The sequence below is a fragment of the Xenopus laevis genome, chromosome 7L, assembly GCF_017654675.1.
Source record: "Xenopus laevis strain J_2021 chromosome 7L, Xenopus_laevis_v10.1, whole genome shotgun sequence".
Lineage (NCBI taxonomy): Eukaryota > Metazoa > Chordata > Amphibia > Anura > Pipidae > Xenopus > Xenopus laevis.
Window position 1 is genome coordinate 128,957,902 of NC_054383.1, and position 21,626 is coordinate 128,979,527.

General features: G+C 39.0%; 1 pseudogene; it reads left to right on the top strand.

The window, feature by feature from the left end:
- Positions 1 to 889: 889 nt before the first annotated feature.
- LOC108695946 lies at positions 890 to 20,188 on the top strand (annotated as a pseudogene).
- The last annotated feature ends 1,438 nt before the right edge of the window (positions 20,189 to 21,626 follow it).

The window sequence follows — 21,626 nt, forward strand, 5'->3', positions numbered from 1 at the left end:
GCGCATGGTGATGTCATTTGTGATATCACTCCAAAAACCGTTGCCAAATATGAAAATAAAAGGATGCAGTCCAATAACTGGTGTTCCTGGGTGATCCTTAATATAATTATGATTGATTCCTGTACTTCAACCCACTGCTTTGACTCTGACTATGATACTTTGCTGCCTGCCTTGAAACTTTTGCCTGAATAACGTCAACGTCTCTACTTAAACCTTTGGATACCGTGAACTGGACTTTTTGTACCCAGTGCTTCCTCCTTGGTCCTGACTTCTCCATCATCTGAGCCCTGATACCTGGCTGATCTGCCTTCTGTGTAATGTCCATTTGGGATTTGTGGTTCCCAGTTTGAAAACGGAATTAAAAAAGAAAAAAATAATCATTTCTACTGAATGATAATGAATTCCAGCCTGTCCGTCGTAACTAGATCTCACTGTCCCCACAGCAAATTAGTTTTCAGGTCCACAAAATGTCTAGAGATTGACCTGTTTTGCCAATATTTATTGGAATTGTATATGAATTAGGGCTTCAGGCTTCCTCTGTAGTTACCCCACTCCAGCCAAGCTTTGCTCCTATTTTTTAGTTTGCACCTGCACAGGAATGATCAGTGAGGCCTTACTGTATATATTCATAGCTAGTGATGGGCGAATTTATTCGCCAGGCAAAAATTAGTGGCAAATTCCCGCGATTCTCCGCCGGCGAATAAATTTGCAAAACCGCTGCAAAAAATGTTCGCCGACGCAATTTCGCCAAAAACGTACGCCGGCATCCAAAAAACGTACGCCAGAGTCAAAAACAGACGCCGGCATCAAAAACGAGTCGCTGGCGCCATTTCACAAATTTTTCGCCGTTTCGCAAATTTCGCAGGAAATTAGTGAATTTTTCGGCGAAGCGAAACACCCCAAATTCGCCCATCACTAACCATAGCAGTTATGGAGGAGAACCTCAGTTCTGTGTATTTGCACCCCATAAGTTATATCAGCCATATTTAGTTGCATTGAAATGTTTTTAGTGTTATCTGTTCTAGGTGAAGTATTTCTTCTATGATCGTAGACCCATCTATACAAGATGTATATCAGGATGGGAGTCAGAAGATCCTGGTTTTACTGCGAATACCATATTATTCTGCTGTTGATTTTTTCAATGCAGTGTAAGGGTGAGTATGGCTAAATTTGTATTAAATCAAAATTGTTTTCACTGCCAGAGGTGTAGGCTAACAAAGAACACATTCCACCTGGGGGAAACAATAGAATTTTTTCAACAAAACCCCAAGTTCCGGTGTGGTTGGCCATGTTGGGGCACATGTATGTGACCCTGCTCACTCATTATAAGGGATGGGCAAATTTGACCCGTTTAGTTTTGCCAAAAATTCGCTGCCAGAGAAATGTCACTGACACCCATTAAAGTCTAGGGGCGGCAAAAAAATTTTGACGCACGAAGCCATACAAGTCTATGGGCGTCATTTCCACGGCGAAACAAGGCTAAAAAATTCACCCATCCCTACTCATTATGCTAACTCCAGGCTCTAACTGATCTCCTAAATTTATAACCACCTACATATGCTGGCAGTGATGGGATTCGTCATACATTTCCAATTTGTTACCATCCTGTCAAAAGTTGTGAGAATCACCATTTATTGCCATGTTAGTATGTCAGTGTGTATTTCCAGGTGCCACCTAAGATTGGCCATTGTGTTAATGGTGGTGAAAGGCCCCCCAAATCCCAGATTTTGAAAGTGATAAAGTCAAAAGACCTTTACAATAGGTCACTGGTTTTATTACACCTAAATACTAGTTGATAGGGTTCTGCCATTCCACAGCGCCCCCTAGTCTTTGTGTAGAAGTTGTCGACAAAATTTAATTATAAATGCAAGAAATTACACCAATGAGAATTCTTCTGATCAAAAACTTCATTATGAATGCAAAAGAATTGACCAATAAGAATTCTAATTCCCAACACCATGTCAGACATCTTGCTGTTATATTTTGTCATTTTATTTTTTCATGATATGACACTGGAATCAAACATGGGGATAAAGGACAGACTTGTTCAGTGCTGGGAAACTGGGCTTAAAGTTTCCAACTCCAATAACAGGAACAAAGAACAGGGAGTCAGATTTATACAGATCAGCTGGGATTCTCATTGGAGGATTTATTGCATTTAAAAGCAGTTGCTGTCTGTGGAGAAGGGGAAACATTTTGGAATTGTTTTATTGTGCAATATTTCTTTAAAGGAGAACTCAACCCCCCACTAATAAAAACACCTGCTCTCCCCCGCATAGGTGATAACACCTATAAGTGCAGACAATCCTTTACTCGCCTATAAATGCAGAGTAAGCGCAGCAGAGTTCTGGCATCTTCCAACTCTTCGAATTTCTTTGTGTCCTCTTCCTTCCCATCTGCAATTTCCGTCACTTTTGGCGCATGCACAGACTGCTCCAACTGCGCATGCACCAATAAGCGCTCACTTCCCGAAGAGTCAGAAGATGGCGCCCATCTGCACTGATAGGTAAGTAAAGGATTAGGGGCACTTATAGGTGTGGAGGGGGGACTAAATAGGGTACTGGGTAGGGGTTTTTATTCATGGGGGGATTGAGTTCTTCTTTAAGAATACAACTCAGATGTTGCTGAACTACAGCTCCCAGCATGCCTTGCCCCTTCATTATATGTTACAGTATTCTGGGATTTGTAGGCCAGCAACAACTCGCAGTGCAGCAGGGTTAACTACCCCTTTAACTGATTCTCTCTCATTTTGCCCAGATCTGCGTTTTAGCACAGTCACATTCTATTGTGTATTTCTCAAACACATTTTGCATTTTCATGTGTTTGATGCTAATTTGAAATGCAAAAAAATTACAAATTTCATGTTTAATTAAAAAGAAATGATGCACTTTCATGCATTAAAAATGTATATAAATGCAATATATATGTTTTGAGTTGCAATTCAGTCGTGTGTCTGTGTGTAAGTGCCCAGAAGGTTACATTCAGTTGCACGGGGCTGATGTAGAGCTGCAATATTTGGGATTCACCCCATCAGATTCCTGTAGAATAACATGCACCGTGGGAATCAAACACTGATTGGAATCATATAACGGTTATTTCAGTCTTCATGAATCTGACAAATAGTGATGGGCAGATTTATTCGCCAGGCATGAATTTGAGGCGAATTTCCTCATTCCGCCACCTGCGAAATGTTTCGCCAAACTACTGTAAAATTCACTGGCGAAAAAATTCTCGGCAACAAAAAAGTCGCGCAGAATTGTTGCGCGTCAAGATAATTTTGACGTCCATTGACTTTAATGCATTTGGACAAAAAAGTTGCACATGTAAAAATTGTCGATCATCAAAAAAAATTAACGCTAATTGACTTTAATGTTTCACAAATTTTTCACTGTTTCATGATTTTGTGTGGAGTTTTGTACATTTTTCGGTGGATCGAAACGAGGCAAATTCGCCCATCACTACTGACAAACTATAAAGTATTATAAACAAAGCAAATATGTATAAAATATAATAATATTTCCTTTGTAGGCAGTCAGCAACAGACAGAGGAGACTCTACCAGGGTTTAAAATCGCAGCACCAGCTGAGGTGACAGTGCAGAGGGGACTCTGTGTGCTCATCCCCTGTAAATTTACTGTTGGTCCCGGTTATAACTTAACCAAAGATGCCATTGGAATCTGGTATAAAGTAAAAGAAAACAGACAGATAGTTGCAGCTTCTACTGACTCCTCTCAGTTCCCTGATACAACAAACGGGCGCTTTATATTCACTGGGAAAGTGAGTGCAGGAGACTGTTCCTTCTCTATCAGTGATGCACAACCAGGAGACGTTGCACACTACCACTTCAGACTTGTGGATAGAGATCCTTTAAAATTTAACTATCTTAATATCCAGCCATTTGTATCTGTGACAGGTGAGTAAAAATAAAAACAAATTGAATGAATGTACAGGCTGCCATTTTTGTTATGAAAAACCAAACATGTAAGAGGGTGAACCAAATGTTGTAATTGATTTGTGGTTGAAAGTTGATTGAATGATGTGTGTGAGTATGTGTTATTGTGGTAATTGGCCACCAGGTGTTGCTCAAAGGTAAAAAGGTGTAACTTATTCCCCCACCAGCAGAGGGAGCCCAGAGTGCTAGAGGTTATAAAAGGAGGCCACAACCTAGAGTTGATGTCTTTAATGGGAGGATGCTGTTAGAGGAAGTTCTGTCCTGAAGAAGATCTACAGCAGGAAGGAAAGAAAGGTAGAACTCAGCATAGCAGTTTGTAGTTAGCAGGCACTAGGTGCCTGATATAAGTTAGTACGGGTAGTTTCTTGCCCCACCTAGGATTGTAGTGGAAATTAGTTTTCTGTGGACATCCCACAAGTCAGGGACCCAGAATATAGGGAAGACACAGGATAGGGTTAAGGAGGCCTGGGGCAAGAAGAAGGACTATTAGTGATCCCGGTTGGAATAGTAAAGGGGTGCTGGTCGAGCACCGGATTACCGAGACAGGAAGGCTTGGCGGAGTTGTAAAGGGGTGCTAAGGTGCACCGGATTACCCATTCAGATGCCATTAACCTGTCTAACAACTATGCACGCAGACACAGGCAGAACATACCAACTCCTTGCAGATAGGGATTTTTATTAAAATTTAAAAACTTTTACAAAACAAAATCATGACATATCAGAAGAATACAATAAGACAATATTTACATTATTTACAAAGAGAACGCTGAAGAATGAGTCCAAGAAAAATCCAAGTTTATCCAATATTTCTCATTCACACTTTTCTTTTGTATCTCGTTAATCTTAATAAAACGTATTTCCCTTAAGATTGTGTTTATTGTAAGGTCTATTGACTCATTCTCTCTCCAGATAGTTTTCTTGCATCTCACTTTTTATATTCAGATCTTTAAATAAATTCCATGGCATTCCTGGTTTTAGAGAAAGTGAGTTTATTTGTGGTTTCAAAAACCTCTAAAACCACTAAAATGAGACTGTTGATAAATAGGCTTCCACTAGGAATTGTGGTAAAAACTACTAGATTATTGGTTAAAAATATAATGATAAGTAACTGAAATTCACTTTGCACACAGAAAAGATGCATACTGTAGGCCTACACTGGTATGTTCAGTTTGTTAGTAATTCCAGAGTGTCTTTGCTTAATGCATGGACTTCATAATTCATCAGATTTAGATTAAATGTCCTTGAATTCATAATGCCTTCTTGTCTCATTCATCTTGCAGATCTAAAAGAACCTGATATATCTCCCACCAAGGATCTGATCGCTGGTGAAGAAGTGACTGTGACTTGCACTGCTCCTACACACTGTCCTGGGCTCTCTCCAACCTTCACATGGGAAGGAAGTGTAAATACAGAAAATACACAGAATAATACATTGAGGCACCAAGATGGGACTGTCACCTACTGGTCAACTATCACTTTCACTCCATCACCGAGTGACCATAATTCCTCCTTAACCTGTACTGTGACTTATAAGCATGGGTCCACCAAGATAAACATCATCTTGAATGTTGATTGTAAGTTAATTTTTTAAATGATATCCAGCCGGTAGTTTTCCATCTTTTCGATGACATTGAAATAATACAGACAGATGTATGTTTCTTTTGAAGAACAAACCAAGCTCCAAATAGATGTTTGTTAATTTCTTTCTAATACCAGTCCCTACAGTTAAAGGGATTCTGTCAGGATTTTTATGGTGTAGTTTTTATTTCTAAACTACACTGTATACACTAAAAATAATTCACTCTACCATACTTCTTTACTACTCCTCCACTGGGCTAAATAAGGAGTGTTGGTACTTAAAAAGTTTCTGGTCAGTGCTACCATGTGTTTTTTCTAATATAGAGTAACCCTTTACTGACATACTCCAGTAGAACTGGATCACACTCACTTTACCTGCTTATTACCTGCTGCAATCTGGCAGACCAGAACCTCTTTGCTTATGAAAGATAATGGGAATTTACAGCAAAGTTCCTCTACCTAGTGGGCTCTGAGGAACACACCACAGGGGAATTTCACTAGGAAAATAAAACACATAAAGCTTTAGAGCAACAAATACTTAGGTATGGGATCCGTTATCCCAGAAATCCATTATCCAGAAAGCTCTGAATTATGGAAAGGCCATCTCCCATAGACTCCATTTTAACCAAATAATCCAAATTTTAAAAAATGATTTCCCTTTTCTCTGTAATAATAAAACAGTAGCTTGTACTTGATCCCAACTAAAATATAATTAATCCTTATTGGAAACAAAACCAGATTATTGGGATTATTTCATGTTTACATGATTTTGTAGTAGACTTAAAGTATGACGGTCCAAATTACGGAAAGATCTGTTATCCAGAAAACCCCAGGTCCTGGGCATTCTGGATAACAGGTCCCATTACTGTATTTTATATAGAGATAGAACAAAGCAGCAATCTTTATTGCAAATAGAAAACCTGAGCAGTCTTACACGCCACTCCGGATGGACAATGCAATCACACAATCCAGGCCCTGGCAATGCGTCCCTTCCCCAAGAGCAATTAATACTCCCAGGTAAAACTACTTGTCCCAAAGTACCTCACCTTTGGCCAGACAGTTGCTCCCATAGCTGATTCATGCACAAGATACACAATTGTGCCTTACAATACCTTCCTTTTGGTGTGGTGCATCACTCACAGAGGACTTACAAGACTGGCAACAAGGATCCACCATCAGCTGTGCATGGAGTTTCTGTAGGAGCTCTTACTATAAAGCTGGATCTCTAGGCTGTTCATCCAAGTCTAGCACACCACAGCTTATCTCAGAGATACTGTCTGTGTTCTTGGGCATTTCTCTTTCTTTCTTTCTTTCTTTCTTTCTTTCTTTCTTTCTTTCTTTCTTTCTTTCTTTCTTTCTTTCTTTCTTTCTTTCTTTCTTTCTTTCTTTCTTCTTTTTTATAACCTCTCTTTGCCAACCCTGTAGATTGGTCACCAAAGCAAGACTCTGCCTGGATCCTCCTCTTTTCTCAAACAACCTCATCGAGCATCAGCCCTTTCTCCCACCTGCCAGCCAATGGTGTTCTAAGGCAAGCTCAGGGAGGGCAGAAACCTCCCGCGGAGCAGAAAAAGTTAATATTGGTGGCTATGGATTACTACTCAGGTGCCCTGTGTTACTAAATGAGACTCAGTCTTGCTCTTCCTTTAGGAGATAATGGTGTCTGTATGCACAGTGCAAACTTGATTAGGAAGGCCAGAATGCTGTATTAGCAGGCAAAAACAAATGTAATGGGGGCAAGGAGGCAGATTTTTTTTTTTTTTTCAAGGAAAAAATAAGAGAGCATGTTTTTTAATGGTACTTTTCCAACAAAAATTATTTTCAAATGTCTGTTAAGCAAGGACTGAGATATATCAGTAATTAATGGCACACTCTACATGTATGATGTTTTAATATGTACAAATTATTTGTGTTGCAGATCTACCCATTCTGAACATCACTGTTCCAGGTAATATTCCATTCACAGACCCCGTTGTACATTCATGCCACTTTGTTAGAGGGACTGGTAGGAAATGATTTTATGTTAGAGCTGAACTTTGTGCAACAATTGTGGGAAATGAGCTGACACTGCTGCTTTCCTTGGCAGACTCATTCTGACTGGTTTCTTAAAAGACAAATTGCAAGAATACTCTTAACTTTCCAAAACTGAAAATTGAGGTGTTTAAGGTAATGTCATGAAGGATAACATCTCAGGCATAGACATACCCATGAATTGAGGCTCTCCTGACACCATTAGTATGTGCAACAGCCAATTACCAGCCAAACGATTCACAGGCCCATGGCCCAGAAAACTGATAGAGCTTGGTCTTTTTATCCACTGGCATCCAATTGATACTGGACTCAAATGTATTGGTAGAGCAGGGGCTGACAAAGTGATATATTAGGGTGAGACCTGGGTGAATTTATATTTTGTTGCAGGGGGGACAGGAGAGAACAACACCTCTAATCATGAGAGAAGGAGACTCCCAGGAAATCTACTGTAAAGTGAACAGTAACCCAATGGCCAACATTAGCTGGACTAAAGGAAAAAGCCTTGTTGAGAATACCAAGCAGAATGGACAGAACCTGACTCTTTTACTGAAGAATGTTACAGAGAATGACACTGATACATATACATGTACTGCACAGAACCAAAGGGGGATCATCAGTCACTCTATCAATATCTCTGTGGAATGTAAGTTACACTTATGATAAACTCCAATGCTTATAATATTCTAGTATTTACTTACAATTCATAGAATCAGGAGGCTTTGTGTGAAATAACAGCACTTCTTCTTTCCGACTTCTTCTCCACTGGGCTAAATAAGGAGTGTTGGTACTAAATAATTTCTGGTCACTGCTACCATGTGTTGTTTTAATATAGAGTAACACTCCAGTAGAACCGGATCACACTCACTTTACCTGCTTATTACCTGCTGCAATCTGGCAGACCAGAACATCTTTGCTTATGAAAGATAATGGGAACTGGAATTTACAGCAAAGTTCCTCCACCTAATGGGCTCTGAGGAACACACCTCATTTCACTAGGCACACTCTACACATATGTTTTTTAATATGTACAAATTATTTGTGTTGCAGATCTACCCATTCTGAACATTGCAGTTCCAGGTAATATTCCATTCACAGACTCTGTTGTACATTCATGCTGCTTTATTAGAGTGGCTGGTAGGAAATTATTTTATATGAGCACTGACCTTTGTGCAATATTTGGGGAAATATCTCAAGTTACAAGAATATGAGATGTTTAAGTTAATATCATGAAGGATAACACCTCAAGCATAGACATACCCATGAATTGAGGCCTCCTAACCCATTAGCGTTACCAACAGCCAATTACTTTCTTAGGCAAATGTTTTACAGGCCCATAAAACTGAAAGAGCTTGGTCTTTTATCCAGTGACATCCGATTTATACTGGACTCAAAGGTATTGGTAGAGCAGGTACTGACAAAGTGATATATTATGGTTAGACCTGGGTGAATTCATATTTTGTTGCAGGGAGAACAGGAGAGAACAGCAGTCTAATCATGAGAGAAGGCGACTCCCAGGAAATCTACTGTAAAGTGAACAGTAACCCAACGGCCAAAATTAGCTGGACTAAAGGAAACAGCCGTGTTGAGAATATCAAGCAGAATGGACAGAATCTGACTCTTTTACTGAAGAATGTTACAGAGAATGACACAGCTACATATACATGTACTGCACAGAATCAAAGAGGGACCATCAGCTGCTCTATCAGTGTCTCTGTGGAATGTAAGTTACACTTAAAGTAGAACCCCCATTTTATGTTTTTCAGGGGATCAGAAAAAAATAGTGTAAAATCCAGGAAAATGTAAAATCAGGGAATTGTATTATGCATAATATATAGGTGGGACCACAAAACAACAATGTAAAATGAGGGGAAACTTAAAATCAGGGGAGGTAAAATTGAGGTTCTACTGTATGTGATAAACTCCACCACATAAAATTCTAGCTAATATTTATTATTAAAAATAAATATTATTCTAATTTATAGAAAGAGACATAGCTAGCTGCTATTTTCGCCTGTCTATGTATGTAAACAAAAAACAAAAACAAAAAATATATATATATATATATATATATATATATATGTACATATATGTGTGTAAGAGTGAACACTTGTGATAGAGTAAAAACACCTCTATTTTATGTTTTACTTTGTCAAATTTTTTGCCTTACCCGTAAACAAGTGGGAAACGGAATGTCACAACAAGTATTTTCTGCTACATATAAGGGGGATTAGGAAAGAGGAAAAGTCTCTTTTGACTTAGAACAGCCAAATGGACATCTAAGCCTGGTGCCTCCCTATTCCAGGAGCTGACTAATGTGTGGGGTACTAGTTAAAGCGGCAGGGCAGACACAAAAATCAGTGGTGTATAATAATACCCTTGGTTTATGAATCATAATGTGAAAATACAGCTTGTGTCAAGCCACCCAGTGTTGGTCTGGACCACCTGACTACCAGGACAGTTCTTGGATGCCCTAGAAGTTAGTGGGCCCTCCTGCTCAACCAATTACTTGGCTTTATATACCTAAACCCTAGAACAGGGGTCATCAACCTTTCTTACCTTTCTTGAGCCGCATTCAAACGTAAAAACAAAATCTAGTCTTCAAGCCATGATTAAAAACAACATCCAAGGTGGAATGGAGAGAAGGACAAATAATAGAGTAGAGACAAATAGAGTAAAGATATTAAGCAAGAAGAGGAAATAATGTAGAAGAGTGAGCATGTGGTTTAATGTTTTCTGGAAGGCCTTGGCATTACATTCACTGTCTATCACCTTCTATTTAATTGGGGCAATCTCAAAACCAGAAGAACAATGCGGGGAGATACATACAAAAAATTACTTAGATGACATATTAAACAATGATAAATGGGTGCAGGTAAACCCAGTGTATGTCACACTGTAATCATTGTACTCCAGAGTTAATATGCAAAAAAATAAAGTTTTCAATGGAACAATGTATCTCACCAGCCAGGTACTTTCTCTAACCTTTTCTCTAACAAAAGTGCAAACAGGGATATAAAGGTACTTGAGGCAGATTTATCAAAGTGTGAAATTAGAACTCACCACTGGGAAAACTCACCCTCATTCTATTTATTCCTATGGGAAGCGTATTTATCAATGTGTAGTGATGAGAGAATTTTGTTCACCAGGCATAGATTCACTGCAAAATTCCGCATTTCACCATCTGGAAATTGAGAAATTGCGCTAAAAATCAACTGCGAAAAATTGCACCGCGAAAAAAGTCCAAGACAAAAAAGTCGCCATAAGAAAAAAAAAACACCCATTCACTTTAATGCATTTGGACAAAAAAAGTCACAGAGACAAAAAAAAGTCACCATAAGAAAAAAACGCCCATTGACTTTAATGCATTTGGAGTGTGAAAAAATAAAATATTTTGATACACACTTTTGCAAATTTTTCGCAGTTTCGCAAATTTTTTTGCAGTTTCACCAATTTTTCAGCAAAGCAAAACGGGACAGATTCGCTCATCACTATCAATGGGTGAAAGGTCACCATTTGATAAATACATTTCTAAAAAAAACCCTAAGGAATGAATAGAAAGTGAATGAGTTTTTGCAGTGAGCTCTTATGTTACATCTTATCTCATCTGATAACAGAGGAACAACCCCCAAATCTATGGCATAGAGGGTATAAGAACAAATCTAACAGACGTCAATCAACTTCAAGTTGGACACCTGGTGCAAGGAAGAGAACCCGCCTTCAGTCATAGTCCTAGTGGGCCCTGGATGGCCCAGTCCAACTCTGGGGGCAGGGAGAATGTCTTCATGCCTCATGCCTCCCCCTGCCCACCCACAATGCTGCTAAATGTAGGTGCCAATGTATTCATGGGGGTGGCTGTGGATCTTGGTGCTACAAAACAGACCTGTGGCAATTGAACAAGATTGAAAGGCAGGGTGCCAAGTGCAAAAACATGATGGACTGCACCTGTGTTTTTAATGTTGAACCTTGCCTTCTATGCCATAAATAGCCTATCAAGAATTTGCTTCACTTTTATTTATTTTTATTTACATTCTGTGCTGACATATGTGCTTAGGAAAGTGATTTCTCTGCTTGTGTAAATATGCTGGTGTAGAAACTGCCATCTGCATGTACTCAAAGGTACAACATCCACCGATTTTGGTGTAGCACACCCTTGAGTGCACTTTAGCTGTGTGTATTATAGTGTGTGACCAGGACATTGACTCTTGTATTGTGCCTTTGACCCACATGTACCTGAGCAACTCCCAGCACCTCCCGGTACAGTGTGTTCTTCTGTGTAGTAAAGGATTCAGTCACAGAGAGGTTTCTAGCAGCAAAATAACTGGTTTATTACAATATAACTGTCCAATAAATAAAATGATCTGTCCCTCTTTCAAAGCAAGTGTACAAAGACTGACAAATCTCTCATAGAGGAGAAGCAAGCAATAGGTATTAATTGAGGCAATTCCTCCGTGAGGGCAGAACACTGTGCATAGGGATCCTCAGTCTGGGATCTTGTATCTTGCCACCCTACCTGGTCCTCAACTCACCCACTGATATTCCTGCACTAGTGAATCACACACCACAGGGTCCTAACCCCACTATTTCTTCTCATTGGAGCAGAAGCTGCTCACTATCTTCCCTGAGTCTTCCTGGTGCTCCTAGATTAACTATGACAAAACTTACTAGCATTATATAACTCTTTCTAACTTTTACCTAAACTGTAGCCTGTTACACCTCCCAGAGAGTTGAGGTCCCAGGAAAGACCCTGAGCACATGGGGCTATACCCCTTTATAAATTTAAATGCTGCCACCTAGTGGACAAACTACAATGGACCCATGAAAAGGGACATAGCTGCCTGGGTTAATTAAAGGACCACTTTAGTCATCCAAAACTACAAAGGGTGAAATGCCTGAGAAATGTCTAACCCCATGATCCCCACATTGGAAACGCACACTTTCTCATTAGTGATGGGCGAATACATTTGCCAATAACGAATTTGCTGTGGAATTTCCACGTTTAGGTGCCGGCGAATAAATTCGTGTAACTGTGCTGAAAATTTGCCATCATCAAAAAAATTTGGACGAGCGCCGGAATAGATGCTTGCGTTAAAACTGACACGTGTCAACATTATTTGTACGCCCATTGATTGTAATGCAGGCATCAACATTGACGTGAACACCAAAATTTACGCAAATTGAAGCCGGTGTCAAAATTGTCGCAGGCGTCAAAATTCGCGGTTCGCAAAGTTCGCTGGAAATTCACGAATTTTTCAGCAAAACTAAATGGGACAAATTCGCCCATCACTGTTTCTCATTATTGCATCAAAACCCACCACATGTGTGCCTGACAGTTGGATGCTGAATGCTGACCACATACTAAATATATGGCAGTGGTTTCCTATGCCTGCATAATTAATGGGTAAAAGGACTAGACTTGTGTCTTTATAGAAGGCTGTGACTGCACCAGTGCACTGTAGTGATGTAAAGGAGGTAAAAAAGGCAATACTCAGCTGTTGCTCAGGAGATCCAAGACACCAACTGCCATGCCTTCATACATGAAGAGCGGCCAAAGTAAATAAAGACAAATAAAGCAAGTTTAGTTACACAATATTTGTGCATTGGCACACTGGCACCTATGTTGTTGGAATGAGATATGATGGTGTCTATTTAACAATGGGTTACAAGTCTCTGTTTTGCCAAAACTTCTCGATGTACTAATCTGTCATACTGGTCCTTTCATTACATTGTTTCCAGACACAAATGAAAAACATTGGGCTAACTTACAACTATGGAACAAGGTGCAAAGTGCAAAATACAGAGTCAATGCTAATTTGGAGTGTTTCCTATTGAGCCTGATCCAACATGAATGGAACTAGACCAATTTTTTTGTTGAGAATTGAACTCATAACTGAGCAAACCTGCCTACAAATAATGGTCCAGAAATCCTGAGTGTCAAGATTTCTCAGGAACAATAGGGGAACTTTACTTGTTGCAAGTGCACTGAGCCAGTGAGGCCACTTCAAGGACAATCAACATTCTTTTACCCACAATGCAACAGTGTTTTTTTTTTAACCAGAATTCCAGTATTGTGGTCTCCGTTGACACAGTTGTGCACAATTAGGGGCCGATTCATTAACTTCGAGTGAAGGATTCGAAGGTAAAAAGCTTCGAATTTCAAAGTTTTTTTGGGCTACTTCGACCATCGAATGGGCTACTTCGACCTTCGACTACGACTATCGAAGGATTCGAAGTAAAAATCGTTCGACCATTCGATAGTCGAAGTACTGTCTCTTTAAAAAAAAATTCTACCCCCTAGTTCGGCAGCTAAAAGCTACCGAAGTCAATGTTAGCCTATGGGGAAGGTCCCCATAGGCTTTCCTAAGTTTTTTTGATCGAAGGATATTCCTTCGATCGTTGGATTTAAATCCTTCGAATCGTTCGATTCAAAGGATTTAATCGTTCGATCGAAGGAATAATCCTTCGATCGTACGATTGCAGAATTTGCGCTAAATCCTTCGACTTCGATATTCGAAGTCGAAGGATTTCAATTCCTAGTCGAATATCGAGGGTTAATTAACCCTCGATATTCGACCCTTGATGAATCGGCCCCTACAACTCACAAGTGACATTGGCATAGTTTAATACTTCGGATTGATGTGTGTGAACTAGATTTTTTTAGGTGTACCCGAGCTGTGAAAAAAGGTAGGAGTAAACAGAAGTGGGATTATTTTCATGACAGTAGTTGAAATGTGCTATTCTGCCTAACCCTCGTTCCGGCCCTGGTGATAATAATTATTGTCTGCTGCCCATAAAATTCTAGTTTAAGAAGTTTTAAATTCTATTTTCTTTGTTTTCATTTCAGATGCCCCCCGGCAGCCAACGATTTGTGTAGATAAACCGGAAAATAGTACAGGTACTGGATTTTTTTTTATGCAAAATTCGTCTGTAATGTGGATCTCCATACCTTATGTTTGATAAATGTCTTTATGTCTTTAAATATCAGAATTATTTTTAAAAAAATCCTAATTCACAGCTTTCTGGGTAACCAGTTTCCATTTCCAAGGAAAGTTTCCCATACGTGTAGTACAAAGGATTTATTTTTTCCTAAGAATGTATATATCGTTTATGTAAAGGTATGGAGGGGTGTTTGTATGGATGCTGGGTTTTCATTTGGAGGGGTTGAACTTGATGGACTTTGTCTTTTTTCAACCCAATTTAACTATGTAACTCTATTATTTAAATTAATGTTTTCTCTCTCTATTTTTTAAAATGTTTGATCCTTCCAGGTTGCCTTCCTTTAGGAAATGTCTCTGTTCCAGATGGATCAACACTGTCCTTACACTGCAACTCTCAAAGTAACCCTCAAGCCGCAATCTCCTGGATTCTGACCGATCGGTTCAAAAAGCATTCGAAAAATAATGGGCTGAATGTCCAGATTTCAAATAATATTGAATATACATGCCAAGCTCAAAATAAATATGGCCTATCCAATAGTTCCATTATCATTATTGTCACATGTGAGTATGAACAAGACCAGTGACCTTGTGTTAATGATGTGTAGACATGTAAATACATACGTATATATATATATATATATACTGTAGTTCAGAAAGTCAGCCTTTTTCTGAATTCCTCAATGAAAGTGCTAAGTTGTATTTCTATGGGAGAAGAACAATGAAAAGGTGGAACTTCTGAAATAGTAATAGTTATTAAGAGGGCTCGGTCTGGTGGCTGTAGGAGCAGGCGGTAATGGAGGGGGGTTACTTAGTAAACTCACAACAACTCAGCATAGTTGAGCAAACACTGCTTAGATCTTGTTTACTATATATACTGTCACCTGAAATGTCCTTGTTCCTCTTAATAAACTATAAGTAACTGGTTAAGAGCCACAGATGCCCATGTAACCATTGAGATGTAATGGAACTTTTATCAAGGGTGTTTGCTGGGGTTAGAAAGTAAAAGTGGTAGCATCATGCCACTAGTATTAAGTGTTATATAAAATCGAGGTGATGAGTTAGCATTGTTCTTTTTGAACCCTCTTAGTGAAGATGTAGACATGTAAAATAATGCCCCAGGGGGTTATGTTTGGGTGCACAAAGCACAAAGTAGTGGGGGGGCTTAATTAGTAAGAATCTCCACCAGTGCCCTCTAACAAAGAAGGCACTGGCCAAGTATTATATCAGTACTGAAACCCCAGTGCATGGAGAGAGGGTACTGGTGTTCTCTGATATTCTGTAGGAGAGGTAATATATATTGAATTTTGTTGGAACCAAGGGGCAAATTTACTTACGTTCGAAGTTGCGCAAGCGTTAGCTTTGCCGCACTATGCTGCACTTTTTCCAGGGCGCCGCTAATTCACTAAAATCCAAAGTTGGTAAAGGTAGCAAAGTTGTGCTAGTGTTAATTCGTCAAGCAAAGCGAAATTACGCTAGCGATGCCTAATTTGCATACGGCGCCAAGTTACTTATATGTAGCAGCAAATACACTATACTACACAAGCCTGGGAAAGCTTCATAAAATAAAAGAGTTGTTATATTGTCCTACACATGAGCCCACTGTATAGTTTAGGTGCCGTATGTTAGGAAATATAGGGGGGAAAGAGGGTACCCCCCTAAAAATGTACAATCTTTTCCAGCCGATCACCCTTAAAAAATTAAGATGCCAGTGTTTTTTGGGACTTTTTTTGAAGCAAGTATCAACTATCTACTCTATTGCACTTCACCTGGTCTGAGGTGGCCAAGGCAAATCTGGCGCAAGAGGTAACGTTCAGTTAAATGCGCAAGTTAGTGAATTAGCGTAGTTACGTCCCTTCGCCATAGCGCAACTTTGCTTGGCGTAAGGGTGCAAAGTAGCGAAAGAGTAGGTCCACTTCTCTAACTAATTTACTCCAGCGCCCGTTAGTAAATTGGAAAAGTAACAAAATGACGTCAATCTGGCGAATTTTTGCTAGTGTTAGCCACTTTGCCCTTTAGTAAATTTGCCCCCAAGTGTGAGCATTAGAAACCCTATGGGGTAAATTTACTACGAATTGTGATTTTTTTTCCACAAATGTTGAAAAATGTGTGGTTTTCCTAAGTTTCTAAAAAGCTCTGTATATACAGTAAGTGAATGGGAGCTGCGTTGATCCTACTGGTCCATTTTGAAGGTTTCGAAGAAACCTTTCTCACATCTTTTCTAACCACAAAAACATCAGAGCAGCCTCTTTCTTTCTCCTGACAACTTCCTTGACTACTTGGTGGTCAGACTGGTCAGAACATGACCTGATCAGGTGGCGCTGTTGTAACAAAATGAATTCATATTAACAGTACATGTATCCCTTAATATCTTGGAATTAAACATAAATCAATAATGAATGTACATTGCAAAAGTGCTTAGAATAGCACCCTCATCAATTTTACATTCAAGTATTTGTAAGGTTTACTTATCCTTTAAGATGTAATGACATCCTTTTCTTTTTCAGCTGCAGAAAAGCCTCAGACAAATTTCCTTGTTGCCGGACTTTGTATTTTATTTTCCACACTTGTGGTGACAACAGCATTGTTTGTATTCGGATGGATGAGAAAGTGAGTGTTCAGTCATTTATTCCTTATTTATTCCTTATATCATACTATTCGTTACTATATTATACTATCTCTTCCAGGATTGGTGCTTTGAATGGATGAAAGTTCCTCTTTTCATTCTGTTGTGCAGAAACATTTAAGAATCATAATAAAGCAGCACTACAGACGCCAAAATCTAGGGAAAAACTAAATGTGTATCCAAAACATGTTACACAGGGACCCCTACGACCCACCAGAGAACCGTGTGACCCCACTTTCACTACAATTAGATTTAGACAAGACAGGGCTAAATGTAATAGGAGTCATTTAGACCTATAGCAGAAATAATAAAAGAAAAAGGAATTGTCCTTGGCTGGACGGACAAGCCTCCCCAAAGGCAGGTATTATGGTTGTGCCATTTGGAGGATATCTACTTAACTGCCCTCCATATCCTTTCCATATATATAAATTCAGTTTTCTAGATGAATCTGTTCCAAGATTCTACAGTGTTTGTAGAAAATGAGTATAGAGCAGAGGATATTCCAAATGTTATCTGAGCATGTGCCAAATACAGATAACTTGGCTTACACTATACATTTAGGGGCCCATTTACTTAGCTCGAGTGAAGGAATAGAAGAAAAAATACTTTGAATTTCGAATGGTCGAATATGGCTACTTCGACCATCGAATAGGCTACTTCGACCTTCGACTACGACTTCGACTTCGAATCGAACGATTCAAACTAAAAATCGTTTGACTATTCGACCATTCGATAGTCAAAGTACTGTCTCTTTAAAAAATTCTTCGACCCCCTAGTTCGCCAAATAAAACCTACCGAGTCCAATGTTAGCCTATGGGGAAGGTCCCCATAGGCTTCCTAACAATTTTCTGATCGAAGAAATATCCTTCGATCGATGGATTAAAATCCTTCGTATCGTTCGATTCAAAGGATTTAATCTTTCAATCAAACAATTATTCCTTCGATCGTTCGATCATAGGAATACTGCTAAATCCTTCGACTTCGATATGCGAAGTAGACAGATTTACATTCGGCAGTCAAATATCGAGGGTCCTCGATATTCGACCCTATGTAAATCTGCCCCTTACAGTTCAATGTGACAGTATGGAGGTTAGATTCATTTATAATGCATGTATGTATGACTCTTCCTATAACAAACTATTTTGGATTATTTTAAAAATACTCAAATTATCTTGCACAATTTTAATTAAAAGGTTAGAAAATGTTTGTATGCAAACTGATAGGATATGTATATAAAAATAAATTAACCTTGATCTACTACTTATATCATCCTTGATTTTATTACTAATGCACTAATTCATTATTTGTAATTTTTGTATAGGAAGAAGGACTCACAGGAGGACAGAACTACTAAAGAGATACCTAAAAGTAATGGTGATGTGATTTACAATAATATAGAGAATATACAAAGCATCAGCTATGTAAGTTATAATATTGGATTGCATCTATAGCATAATTATCATTGTACAGGTATGGGACCTATTATCCATAATGCTTGGGACCTGGGGTTTTCGGTATAACTCATCTTTCCATAATTTGGATCTTTATACCTTAAATCTACTAGATAATCATTTAAACAGTTAATAAACCCAATAGGCTGATTTGGCTTCCAATAAGGATTAATTATATCTTAGTTGGGATCAAGTACAAGCGACGATTTGCCGCAGGCGAATAAATTTGCGTAACGGGCGCGAAAATTCGCTGGCAAAAATTTGCCGGTGTCAAAAAACAGATGCCGGCATCAAAAACGGACATCAGTGTCAAAAACGAGACGCCGGCGCCGTTTCGGGAATTAATCGCCGTTTTGCGAATTTCGCACAAAATTCGCGCCTTTTTCGGCAAAGCGAAACGGCGCAAATTCCCCCATCACTAGTGAGATGCCTTTCCGTAATTTGGAGCTTTCTGGATAACGGGTTTCCGGATAATGGATCCCTACCTGTACATGTGAGTGTGTGTTCCTGTGTTTGTCAGATGAGGCCTCAGATCATGTCTAAAACTACAGAAAATGTTTACCATTAGAGCCACATCCTTTTATTATCTTTTTTTTCCCTTCTTGTGCACACATATTTATTTATTACGTATATAAATATTTTAATTGTATATTGATTAGTGATTATGAGCTCAAACTAAACACTGAGTTAGTATGCCAGGCAGGGGCGTAACTATAGAGGAAGCAGACCCTGCGCCTGCAGGGGGGCCCAGGAGGTATAGGGGCCCCACGAGGCCCTAATTCATATACAGTTTCAATAAATATTGGTAAAACAAGTCAACTGCTAAATTTTGGGGGCCAGAAAAATAATTTGCTGTGGGGCCCAGTAATATCTAGTTACGCCACTGCCAGGCAAAACTTACCATGCAGGGTGCTGCCACTTTGCATGGATTTGACTAAATTGAAAACTGGGCAGCAAACTGGCAAATACGATTCAATGTTGATGAAGGTTATGCCTTTGGGTAGAGATTGTGTATTGGGGCCTCCATAATTAAAAAGGGTTTGGGGATTTTTCTGGATAACAAACAATGCAACTTTAAGCAGCCAGTCAGTAGCTACTAAAGAAAATAAAGTGATGTCTTTAATTTAAAAAGGGTATTCATTATAGGGTTAAAAATATAATTTTGCCTGTTGCCCTGGTAAGGGGTGCAGGATTGGGCACCAGGGGGATGTTAATGTGTTGGAGTGAAATGAACACAATGAAACTTTATGGAAAGCCTGTCATAAATAAGGGCTTGTATGTGATATAGTCATACAAAAATATGAATTCTTTTCTGCAGAAATCCTACATGGAAACCAAGAGCGCTAGACAGAATAAGGACGATTCTGACTTGTATATAAACTATGAAGAGCAGAGCTGCAGTACGCCTCCATCGATTTTTCAAAAATAAAACCAAAGGAAGCTCCTCAAGAAGTGGAAATTATATATTCTGAGGTCAAACGCAATTAACCCTGGAGATATACTGAAAAAATGCATGGATGTAAATAAAGAAGGACTGTTGTACTATAGAGATTTGTTAAAGGGATTCTGTAATGTTTTTTTTTAAAAAAAAAACACATCAGTTAATAGTGTTGCTCCAGCAGAATTCTGCACTGAAATCCATTTTTAAAAAGAGCAAACAGATTTTATATTTAATTTTGAAATTTGACATGGGGCTAGACATATTGCCAGTTTCCCAGTTGCACCCAGTCATGTGACTTGTTCTCTGATAAACTTCAGTCACATTTGTACTGTACTGCAAGTTGGAGTGATATCACCCCTCTCCCTTCCTCCCTCCAGCAGCCTAAAAATAGAACAATGGGAAGGTGTTCAAATAATTGCTCCCTGACACAAGATAACAGCTCCCTTGCTGATATGAGAATAGGACTTAATTGTAAAAATCCAAGTCCCATTGTGACTCCTCCAGTTACATTGAGTAGGAGAAAAAATAGCCTGCATGAAAGCAGGTCCATTGTGAAGTACTGGCTCTTTCTGAAAGCACATGACCAGGCAAAATTACTTAAGATGCTGCCTACACACCAATATCACAAGCAAAAAAAACAATGTAGATAAAGGAAGTTGCAGGTTATGTCTGTTTCTCGGGGTCTTTTCCATGACTGATAAGCGCCTACTACACAAAATTGGAGTGCTCACCTCAGACACTTTTCCTTTCGGATCAGGTGCTTCTAGCAGTATTCGATCACGCCTGCCACGGATCCAAACTGATTGTAGAAATCCAATATACTGCAGCACACTATAATTTGTGTAAATATAAAGGTGTACTTTATTTGGCTCAAATACGAGCAGACATTTGGCAACGTTTCGGGCCTCGCAGGACCCTTTCTCATCATTGAGAAAGGGTCCTGCGAGGCCCGAAACGTTGCCACATGTCTGCTCGTATTTGAGCCAAATAAAGTACACCTTTATATTTACACAAATTATAGTGTGCTGCAGTATATTGGATTTCTGATAAGCGCCTACTACACTGATCCTCACTAACTATTGTATAACTGAGGTACCACAGTATTCTTCCTGAACATGACAATACTTTCTGCTTTTCACATAAACTCGAGATTAAAGCTTGCACAGGTAAAGTACTGTATATATACTGTAAGTTTTCCACCAAAACTGCATTTTTAATGTATAGTTGGACACCCCACTGTAAAAATTAGTATTATTATTATTATGACATATACAAATGAATCAACTTTAATAGGTCATTACATTATTGCCATGTGTTCACTGTTACATTGATTCTTTCTCCATGTAATATTTAATATTGCACTACAGGTATGGGACCTGTTATCCAGAATGCTCGGGACCTGGGGTTTTCCGGATAACGGATCTTTCCGTAATTTGTGTCTTCATTCCTTAAATTTACTAGAAACCCATTTAAACATGAAATAAACCCAATAGGCTGGTGTTGCTTCCAATAAGGATTAATTATATCTTAGTTGGGATCAAGTACAAGCTACTGTTTTATTATTATTATAGAGAAAAAGGAAATCATTTTTTAAAATTTGGATAAAATGGAGTCTATGG